General features: G+C 49.6%; 1 protein-coding gene across 1 annotated transcript in view; it reads right to left on the reverse strand.

Annotated features, from left to right (window-relative positions):
* The window catches only part of SLC45A2 (solute carrier family 45 member 2), a 73093-nt gene that overhangs the window by 43531 nt on the left and 17346 nt on the right, over positions 1–12216 (reverse strand). The gene's annotated exons all lie outside the window — the stretch shown is intronic.

A 12216-nucleotide genomic window follows, 5' to 3' on the forward strand; every position in this document is an offset into this window, starting at 1 on the left:
CGGGGGTCGGTGATGTGTAAATACTCCCATCTGTGTACTACATATTCTGCATGTTGTTGCTATAGATCCTAATGCAAAAGCAAATATTAGAACATAAGGGACGTGCGTATAGTCATGTTCAGGGCCCGGGGCTCTTATCACACAGTCATCAGTCTGAGATATTCATTTCCTTATGGATATAGCAATCGCAGAGTTATAACACACAAACCACGACAGAGAATACGGGCCAGTGGTAACCAGAGCAGAGACTGCACATAGAAATTATATTAAGCCATTACCTTCACAGCCGGGGCCAAAAGCGTTTATTGGATGAGGGTCGTATTGTCATAGGGTTCAACTTCTAACAGACCCCAGACCAAAAAATAAATAATAATAATGCTCCAGTCCCCCCTATAGAGGAGGAATAACACACCAGACCCCCAACACCAGGGAATAAATAACACGCCAGACCCCCACACCAGAGGAGGATAACACTCCAGACCCCCACACCAGAGGAGGAATAACACTCCAGACCCCCACACCAGAGGAGGAATAACAATCCAGACCCCGACACAAGAGGAGGAATAACACTCCAGACCCCCACACCAGAGGAGGAATAACACTCCAGACCCCCCCCACACACACACACACACCAGAGGAGGAATAACACTCCAGACACCCACAGCAGAGGATGAAGTACGCTCCAGCATACCTCCCAACATTTGTGAAAAGGAAAGAGGGACAAAATGGCGGCACGCTAAGCCAGACCCCCAATCACTCCCTGGCCACGCCCCAAATTTTAGCCATATTAAAATAATAAAAATCATCTCAATAAAAAAAAAAAATATATATCCTCATTGGGATTAGAACCCAGAACCTGCAGTGTCCATGTGCAATAATAACACAGTGCCTCAACCCACTGAGCTATAGCCTCAGTGATTAACAAGGTGTAGAATTTTGGTAACTAAGAACTATGACTATATACTGCCTTGGTATATAGGGAGGGATCTTCTCAGATTATTGTAATTATTGAGACTATTATTATTATTATGGAGATTATTATTATTATTATTATTATTATTATTGAGATGATTATTATTATTTTTACTATTATTAATAATCATCTCCATAATAATAAAAATAATAAAATTTATAATAATAATAATAATAGTCTCAATAATTACAATAATAACCTCTGAGAAGATCCCTCTCTATATATCAGTGCATTAGTCTGTGTCACAGTGTAACACTGGCAGATAACATGTCTTAGTTACCAGAAATCCTCAGCTCTGTATCACTGGGCTTATAGCTCAGTTAGTTAAGCTCCTGTCTATGGTGCACAAAGTCCCAGGTTCGAATCTCAGCCTGGGCAAAACTTTATTTAATTTAATTATATAAAGAGCTTGTGTCTGGGGAATCCCTGGAGACCATATATGGACAGATGCTGATCTGACCTGATGACGTGGTCCCTGCTCTCTCCGCTAAGCCGACACTTCTCTGAAAAGGATTCCCTGCCCGATGTCTGCTCTGGGGAACCCTAGGAGATGCAGTGACCATATATGGACAGATGCTGATCTGACCTGATGACGTGGTCCCTGCTCTCTCCACTAAGCCCGACACTTCTCTGAAAAGGATTCCCTCCCGATGTCTGCTCTGGGGAACCCTAGGAGATGCAGTGACCATATATGGACAGATGCTGATCTGACCTGATGACGTGGTCCCTGCTCTCTGGCTGAGCCACACTTCTCTGAAAAGGATTCCCTGCCCGATGTCTGCTCTGGGGAACCCTAGGAGATGCAGTGACCATATATGGACAGATGCTGATCTGAAGCTGATGACATGGTCCCTGCTCTCTCCGCTAAGCCCGACACTTCTCTGAAAAGGATTCCCTCCCGATGTCTGTAGAAGCCATTCTGTACTGTGAGTTCAGACTTTCAAAGTATTTACTATGCGGACACAGCGCCGGGACACAGCGGGACCTGGGGGGAGAATCCGTGACAATCTCATAGCTGCCTGTGATGCGGGGCAGAGGTACGAAAAACGGGAAAGTCCCGTCAAAATCGGGACGGTTGGGAGCTATGCGCTCCAGACCCCCACACCAGGGGATGAATTATGCTCCAGACCCCCAAACCAGAGGAGGAATTACACTCCAGACCCCCACACCAGAGGAGGAATTACACTCCAGACCCCCACACCAGAGGAGGAATAACACTCCAGACCCCCACACCAGAGGAGGCATAACACGCCAGACCCCCACACCAGAGGAGGCATAACACGCCAGACCCCCACACCAGAGGAGGCATAACACGCCAGACCCCCACACCAGAGGAGGAATAACACTCCAGACCCCCACACCAGAGGAGGATAACGCTCCAGACCCCCACACCAGAGGATGAATTACGCTCCCGACCCCCACACCAGAGGATGAATTACACTCCAGACCCCCACACCAGAGGAGGAATAACACTCCAGACCCCCACACCAGAGGAGGCATAACACGCCAGACCCCCACACCAGAGGAGGCATAACACGCCAGACCCCCACACCAGAGGAGGAATTACACTCCAGACCCCCACACCAGAGGAGGAATAACACTCCAGACCCCCACACCAGAGGAGGATAACGCTCCAGACCCCCACACCAGAGGATGAATTACGCTCCAGACCCCCACACCAGAGGATGAATTATGCTCCAGACCCCCACACCAGAGGAGGAATAACACTCCAGACCCCCACACCAGAGGATGAATTACACTCCAGACCCCCACACCAGAGGATGAATTACACTCCAGACCCCCACACCAGAGGATGAATTACACTCCAGACCCCCACACCAGGGGATGAATTACGCTCCAGACCCCCACACCAGGGGATGAATTACGCTCCAGACCCCCACACCAGAGGATGAATTACGCTCCAGACCCCCGCACCAGAGGAGGAATTACGCTCCAGACCCCCGCACCAGAGGAGGAATTACGCTCCAGACCCCCGCACCAGAGGAGGAATAACACTCCAGACCCCCACACCAGAGGATGAATTACACTCCAGACCCCCACACCAGGGGATGAATTACGCTCCAGACCCCCACACCAGAGGATGAATTGCGCTCCAGACCCCCACACCAGAGGATGAATTACGCTCCAGACCCCCGCACCAGAGGAGGAATTACACTCCAGACCCCCACACCAGAGGATGAATTACGCTCCAGACCCCCGCACCAGAGGATGAATTACGCTCCAGACCCCCGCACCAGAGGATGAATTACGCTCCAGACCCCCGCACCAGAGGAGGAATCACACTCCAGACCTCCGCACCAGAGGAGGAATTACACTCCAGACCCCCGCACCAGAGGAGGAATTACACTCCAGACCCCCACTCCAGAGGATGAATGACACTCCAGACCCCCACTTCAGAGGATGAATGACACTCCAGACCCCCACACCAGAGGAGGAATAACACTCCAGACCCCCACACCAGAGGAGGAATAACACTCCAGACCCCCACACCAGAGGAGGCATAACACGCCAGACCCCCACACCAGAGGATGAATTACACTCCAGACCCCCACACCAGAGGAGGAATAACACTCCAGACCCCCACACCAGAGGAGGATAACGCTCCAGACCCCCACACCAGAGGATGAATTACGCTCCAGACCCCCACACCAGAGGATGAATTACGCTCCAGACCCCCACACCAGAGGAAGAATTACACTCCAGACCCCCACACCAGAGGATGAATTACACTCCAGACCCCCACACCAGAGGATGAATTACACTCCAGACCCCCACACCAGAGGATGAATTACACTCCAGACCCCCACACCAGAGGATGAATTACACTCCAGACCCCCACACCAGAGGATGAATTACACTCCAGACCCCCACACCAGAGGATGAATTACACTCCAGACCCCCACACCAGGGGATGAATTACGCTCCAGACCCCCACACCAGAGGATGAATTACGCTCCAGACCCCCCGCACCAGAGGATGAATTACGCTCCAGACCCCCGCACCAGAGGAGGAATTACGCTCCAGACCCCCACACCAGAGGATGAATTACGCTCCAGACCCCCAGACCAGAGGATGAATTACGCTCCAGACCCCCGCACCAGAGGATGAATTACGCTCCAGACCCCCACACCAGAGGATGAATTACGCTCCAGACCCCCACACCAGAGGATGAATTACACTCCAGACCCCCACACCAGAGGATGAATTACACTCCAGACCCCCACACCAGAGGATGAATTACACTTCAGACCCCCACACCCGAGGATAAATATTAATTCAGCCCCCCACACCCGAGGATGAATAACACTCCAGAGCAATAGTACAAGCAAAAAAAAAAAATTAAAGGCAGCAGTTGTAAATATTCAAAATTTGCATTGTTGAATGCACTGTGGCTGTATTGTCCTCACACTGCTGTGACCTTAGCTCTCTGTAACAAACTGCTTCAATAGCCTTCCCATATTAGTTGCAGAATGCATGTGGTTGACTATACAGTCGCTCAAAGGAGGAAAAAGTTATAATCCAGCTGCAATCCTGGAATATAGTGAAAATCCGTATTTCACAGTCCTGCTGCTACTAACAGCATACTAAGAACTATGAGTATACAACCCTGAATGGACAATACCTAACACTGGCTGCACAGAGAACAACAGTGTGAGGATATTCCCTAGTGCACTTGGAGAAGCTACAATCCTGGAATATAAATTCATATAATCACAGTCCTGCTGCTACTAACAACATATGCACACTGAGGTCTGATTATACATCTGTCCATGGATATTATCTAAAACTGTCTGCAGTCCACGAGGTCACACATTCCCTTTAACTTCTCATAAGATCGGCTTTCAACTGTGCTTGTCCACAAGAGACAAATCGGTGCATTTAATGGCCATAGAGTATGTTGGATGGGGATAGTGCGCCCCCTATTGATAATACTACAGCCTGATGAAAGGGAACTGTTCACATTCAACTTTACCAGGTTCTATCAAGGTATAATAGAAGGGTTACAATTAGAGATGAGCGAGCACTAAAATGCTCGGGTACTCGTTATTCGAGACGAACTTTTCCCGATGCTCGAGTGCTCGTCTCCAATAACGAGCCCCATTGAAGTCAATGGGAGACTCGAGCAATTTTCAAGGGGACCAAGGCTCTGCACAGGGAAGCTTGGCCAAACACCTGGGAACCTCAGAAAAGGATGGAAACACCACGGAAATGGACAGGAAACAGCAGGGGCAGCATGCATGGATGCCTCTGAGGCTGCTTAATCGCACCATTATGCCAAAATTATGGGCAACAGCATGGCCATGACAGAGTGACCGAATGAGGCTAGATAGCATCTAAAACATCCAATAATTGACCCTGACACTATAGGGGACGGCATGCAGAGGCAGCGGCAGCAGCGGCAGGCTAGAGAGTGGCATGGCGACATACCCTAAATGGACTCAGGCTTCAAACCAATGGGTGGCAGAGAGGAACCAAAGGAGGTGAGCAAGAAGCGCTCAAATAATATCGGTACATGATAAAAGTTTGCCAGTATATTTTGTGGATTACACAGCAGGGTGGCGACAAAGTTAACAAGTTTGTTGTGGAAGCCATGAAAACAACCCAAAATTATGCCTGACACAGCTCGTTTGATAAGGGGACCATGTATGCCTACAGTTCATGCCAGTCGCTGCTCTGGCTGCCAGTCTCCTTTCGAATACAGTTTAAAATAATAACCCTCATCCATAAAGCTCTGTATAATGCTGCACCCCCCTACCTCTCCTGTCTTATCTCAGTCTATCGCCCAACCCGTGCTCTTAGATCCGCCAGTGATCTTAGATCAACCTCTACCCTAGTGCGGACCTCCCACTCGCGTCTCCAAGACTTCTCTAGAGCTGCACCAATTCTATGGAATGCTCTGCCCCGGACTATCAGACTAATACCTAACCTCCAAAGTTTCAAACGTGCTCTTAAAACCCATTTCTTTAGGCAAGCCTATAACACTCATTAACTGCATGAAGTTTTAACTCTTCTACTAACCCGTCCTGTGTCGTCCTCCCATCTGTTATACAGCAACCAACAGGCACCAGACTTCTATGCAGTCCCATTCACCCTGGACCTGGTGACGGCTGAGTGGTTCAAGCGACAGCAATTCCATTTATTATATTTTGTTCTATTCCCTAAGAAGAATGGCTTGACCATTAAAAATTCTTTTACCTCGTGTTACCCCATCATCTTCATAAACCGTAAGCTCTGGCGAGCAGGGACCTCACTCCTGTTGTTCCATACAAATGTTGTGCTCTGTTACATTACATTTGTATTTGTTTCCTATGATTTGTAAAGCGCTACGGAATATGATGGCGCTATATAAATAAAGATTATTATTATTATTATTATTATTATGGAGGCAGTGAACTAGTAGTAGATTAAAGGTGCTGCACTTAAAACTATGTTAGTTGGATCTTGGGATGGAGCTGGCGCTCCGCTTCCAGGCGAGCTTTCGCCAATCCAAGCCCCTGTCTCTAGGCTACTCCCCAAACAGCACTTCTAAGAACCTTTTGTATAAGATCAAGTGTAGTAGCGTTCTTATAAGTTTAGGATATGGCGGGTGAGGGGAATGTAAACAGATGCGCAAGAAGCGCTGAATTAATATCGGTAAATGATAAAAGTTTGCCAGTATATTTTGTGGCTTACACAGCACGGTGGCAACAAAGTTAACAAGTTTGATGTGGAATGCCCTGTAATAGCTCTTGGGCGGTGTGCCTTTTATCGGCTAGGCTCAGCAGTTTGAGCACCGCCTGCTGTCGCTTAGCGACGGCACTGCTGCTGTGCCTAGAGCTACCGACTGATGGCGCCATGGCCACGGATGGTAATTCGGAGGAGGAAGAGGTGGAGGAGGGGTGGGAGGAGGAGGATGTATAGTAGGCCTTTGAGACCTGGACCGAGGTAGGCCCCGCAATCCTCTGCGTCGGCAGTATATCACCAGCCCCAGGGTCAGACTCGGTCCCAGCGTGCACCAAGTTAAGTGTAGTAGCGTTCTTATAAGTTTGGGATATGGTGGGTGAGGGGAATGTAAACAGATGCGCAAGAAGCGCTGAAATAATATTGGTAAATGATAAAAGTTTGCCAGTATATTTTGTGGATAACACAGCAGGGTGGCGACAAAGTTAACAAGTTTGTTGTGGAAGCCATGAAAACAACCCAAAATTCTGCCTGACACAGCACGTTTGATAAGGCGGCCATGTATGGAGGCAGTGAACTAGTAGTAGATTAAAGGTGCTGCAGTTAAAACTATGTTAGTTGGATCTTGGCATGGAGCTGGCGCTCCGCTGCCAGGCGAGCTTTCGCCAATCCAAGCCCCTGTCTCTAGGCTACTCCCCAAACAGCACTTCTAAGAACCTTTTGTATAAGATCAAGTGTAGTAGCGTTCTTATAAGTTTAGGATATGGCGGGTGAGGGGAATGTAAACAGAAGCGCAAGAAGCGCTGAAATAATATTGGTAAATGATAAAAGTTTGCCAGTATATTTTGTGGATAACACAGCTGGGTGGCGACAAAGTTAACAACTTTGATGTGGAATCCATGAAAACAACACAAATTTCTGCCTGACACACCTCGTTTGATAAAGGGACGATGTATGGAGGCAGCTATATGGACGACTTTTGGAGGTAGCAATGGAGACAACGTGTGGAGGCTGCTATGGAGACAATTTAATTTGGATAGTGCCTGTATGTGGCAGTCCAAAAAAGTTTTCAAACCAGAGGAGCAGGTAGGTGGCCCTCCATAAAAATGGAATAGATTGAGTGCCTGTATGTGGCAGTCCAAAAAAGTTTTCAAACCAGAGGAGCAGGTAGGTGGCCCTCCAGAAAAATGGAATAGATTGAGTGCCTGTATGTGGCAGTCCAAAAAAGTTTTCAAACCAGAGGAGCAGGTAGGTGGCCCTCCAGAAAAATTGAATAGATTGAGTGCCTGTATGTGGCACTCCCAAAAATTGTTTAAAACAGAGGACCGGGTCGGTGGCCCTCCAGAAAAATTAAATGCATAAAGTTAGAGCCAGTGGGCCCTGTCAAAAAATAGCCAGTTTCCTCTGCTTTACTGTACAAAGAGGAGGAGAAGGAGGAAAATGAGGAGGAGGAGGAGTGGATAAATTATTCAGGTTGAGCTTCCTTCACCTGTGGAGATTGGAAATTATGAGAAATCCAGGCTTTATTCATCTTAATAAGCGTCAGCCTGTCAGCGCTGTCAGTCGACAGGCGTGTACGCTTAACGGTGATGATGCCACCAGCTGCACTGAAAACCCGCTCGGACAAGACGCTAGCGGCAGGGCAGGCAAGAACCTCCAAGGCGTACAGCGCCAGTTCGTGCCACATGTCCAGCTTTGAAACCCAGTAGTTGTAGGGAGCTGTGTGATCATTTAGGACGATGGTATGGTCAGCTACGTACTCCCTCACCATCTTTCTGTAAAGATCAGCCCTACTCTGCCGAGACTGGGGACAGGTGACAGTGTCTTGCTGGGGTGACATAAAGCTGGCAAAAGCCTTGTAAAGCGTACCCTTGCCAGTGCTGGACAAGCTGCCTGCTCGCCTACTCTCCCTCGCTACTTGTCCCGCAGAACTACGCACTCTGCCGCTAGCGCTGTCAGAAGGGAAATACTGTTTCAGCTTGTGCACCAGGGCCTGCTGGTATTCATGCATTCTCACACTCCTTTCCTCTCCAGGGATGAGAGTGGGAAGATTTTGCTTGTACCGTGGGTCCAGGAGAGTGAACACCCAGTAATCGGTGCTGGAATAAATTCTTTGAACGCGAGGGTCACGGGATAGGCAGCCTAGCATGAAATCTGCCATATGCGCCAGAGTACCAACGCGTAAGAATTCACTCCCCTCACTTCCTGACTCTCCATTTCCTCCTCCTCCAACTCCTCCAACTCCTCTTCTTCTGCCCATACACGCTGAACAGTGAAGGACTCAACAATGGTCCCCTCTTGTGTCTCGCCAACATTCTCCTCCTCTTCCTCCTCATCCTCCTCCACCTCCACCTCCTCCGATATGCGCTGAGAAACAGACCTAAGGGTGCTTTGGCTATAAACAAGGGAATCTTCTTCCCTTCTTCTTCTCTTGTGACGAGCGCAAAGCTTCCGACTTCATGCTGATCAGAGATTTTTTCAACAGGCCAAGCAGCGGGATGGTGAGGCTGATGATGGCGGCATCGCCACTGACCATCTGTGTTGACTCCTCAAAGTTACTCAGCACCTGACAGATATCAGACATCCACGTCCACTCCTCATTGTAGACTTGAGGAAGCTGAATGACCTGACTACCAGTTCTGGTGGAAGTTGACATCTGGCAGTCTACAATCGCTCGGCGCTGCTGGTAAACTCTGGATAACATGGTCAGTGTTGAATTCCACCTCGTGGGCACGTCGCACAACAGTCGGTGAGCGGGCAGTTGGAGGCGGCGCTGCGCTGCCCTGAGAGTGGCAGCATCTGTGCTGGACTTCCTGAAATGCGCACAGATGTGGCGCACCTTCGTGAGCAAATCAGACAGATTGGGGTATGTCTTGAGGAAACGCTGAACTATCAGATTTAACACATGGGCCAGGCATGGCACATGTGTCAGTCTGCCGAGTTGCAGAGCCGCCACCAGGTTACGGCCGTTGTCACACACAACCATGCCTGGCTTCAGGTTCAGCGGTGCCAGCCACAGATCAGTCTGCGCCGTGATGCCCTGTAATAGTTCTTGGGCGGTGTGCCTTTTATCGCCTAGGCTCAGCAGTTTGAGCACCGCCTGCTGTCGCTTAGCGACGGCACTGCTGCTGTGCCTAGAGCTACCGACTGATGGCGCCATGCCCACGGATGGTAGTTCGGAGGAGGAGGTGGAGGAGGGGTGGGAGGAGGAGGAGGCATAGTAGGCCTGAAACACCTGGACCGAGGTAGGCCCCGCAATCCTCGGCGTCGGCAGTATATGACCAGCCGCAGGGTCAGACTCGGTCCCAGCCTCCACCAAGTTAACCCAATGTGCCGTCAGCGATATATAGTGGCCCTGCCCGGCAGCACTCGTCCACGTGTCCGTGGTCAGGTGGACCTTGTCAGAAACGGCGTTGGTCAGGGCACGGATGATGTTGTCTGACACGTGCTGGTGCAGGGCTGGGACGGCACATCGGGAAAAGTAGTGGCGGCTGGGGACCGAATACCGAGGGGCGGCCGCCGCCATGAGGTTGCGAAAGGCCTCGGTCTCTACTAGCCTATAGGGCAGCATCTCCAGGCTGAGCAATCTGGAGATGTGGACATTAAGGGCTTTGGCGTGCGGGTGGGTTGCACTATATTTGCGTTTCCGTTCCAGCGTCTGGGGTATGGAGAGCTGAACGCTGGTGGATGCTGTGGAGGATCGTGGAGGCGACGATGGGGTTTTTGTGGCAGGGTCCTGGGCAGGGGGCTGACTATCAGCTGAAACAGGGGAAGGAGCAGTGGTGTGCACGGCCGGAGGTGAACGGGCTTGGTGCCACTGAGTGGGGTGTTTAGCATTCATATGCCTGCGCATACTGGTGGTAGTTAAGCTAGTAGTGGTGGAACCCCTGCTGATCCTGGTTTGGCAAAGGTTGCACACCACAGTCCGTCGGTCATCCGGTGTTTCCTTAAAGAACCTCCAGACTTCTGAAAATCTAGCCCTCGCCACGGGAGCTTCACTACGTGACACCTTTGGCGCTGATGCACCTGCTCTGGCCCTGCCTCTCCGTCTGGCCCCACCACTGCCTCTTCCAACCTGTTCTGGTCGAGGACTCTCCTCCGTCTCAGAAGCACTGTGTTCACCCGGCCTATCAACCCAGCTTGGGTCTGTCACCTCATCATCCTCCGATCCCTCAGTCTGCTCCCCCCTCGGACTTCCTGCCCTGACAACAACTTCCCCACTGTCTGACAACCGTGTCTCTTCATCGTCGGACACCTCTTTACACACTTCTTCCACTACGTCAAGAAGGTCATCATCACCCACAGACTGCGACTGGTGGAAAACCTGGGCATCGGAAAATTGCTCAGCAGCAACCGGACAAGTGGTTTGTGACTGTGGGAAGGGTCCAGAAAACAGTTCCTCAGAGTATGCCGGTTCAAATGCCAAATTTTCCTGGGAGGGGGCAGACTGGGGGGGAGGAGGCTGAGGTGCAGGAGCTGGAGGAGTGCCGATTTCGGTGACATGGGTGGACTGCGTGGAAGACTGACTGGTGGACAAATTGCTCGAAGCATTGTCGGCAATCCACGACATCACCTGTTCGCACTGTTCTGGCCTCAACAGTGCTCTACCACGAGTCCCAGTAACTTCAGACATGAACCTAGGGAGTGTAGCTCTGCGGCGTTCCCCTGCTCCCTCATCAGCAGGTGGTGTCTCACCCCGCCCAGGACCACGGCCTCTGACCCCTGCAGTAGTTGGACGCCCACGTCCCCGCCCTCGTCCTCTACCCCTAACCCTCGGGTTAAACATTTTGAAAATGAGAGTTATAACTTGAATTTTTTTTTTAACTTTTTTTTGTTTTTTTTGTTTTTTTTTTTGTGTTTTTTAGTTTTTAAAACCAAACGATGCTATCCTATTGCTATGGCTATTTTCTAGCCAAGTATGAAAGCACACTGCTATGCCAGATGAGATGACGCTGAGTTATGAAAAAAATAAACGTAAAATAAAAAAGGAAATGGCAGACTGTGCCTAATTGAAATACAACCCCTAATAAATTTTCCCACTTCGGTCTTTGCGATGGATATGTGCGTCACTAAGCGCAAAACACAGTGGTCGCAAGTCTCACTCCAAATTGCTCACAATTTGCTAGTAGATGCACTGCAGCAACTACAGCCACCAGCAGATCAACCAGAAATCAAATATATATAACGCTACTGTAGGCGTAAGTAAGCCGTTTGGATTCTCCTATGGCTATTTTCTAGCCAAGTATGAAAGCACACTACTATGCCAGATGAGATGACGCTGAGTTATTAAAAAAATAAACGTAAAATAAAAAAGGAAATGGCAGACTGTGCCTAATTGAAATCCAACCCCTAATAAATTTTCCCACTTTGGTGTTTGAGGTGGATATGTGTGTCACTAAGAGCTAAACACAACGGTAGCAAGTCCCCCTGCAAATTCCTCACAATATGGTACTAGCTGCACTACTAGTGCCAGCAAGCCCATCCACAAGCAAATAAAAAATAAAATAAAACGTTATTGTAGCCCTAAGAAGGGCTGTTGGGTTCTTGTAGAATCACTCCTG

Source organism: Engystomops pustulosus, chromosome 1 (assembly GCF_040894005.1).
Source record: "Engystomops pustulosus chromosome 1, aEngPut4.maternal, whole genome shotgun sequence".
In the NCBI taxonomy this organism is placed as follows: domain Eukaryota; kingdom Metazoa; phylum Chordata; class Amphibia; order Anura; family Leptodactylidae; genus Engystomops; species Engystomops pustulosus.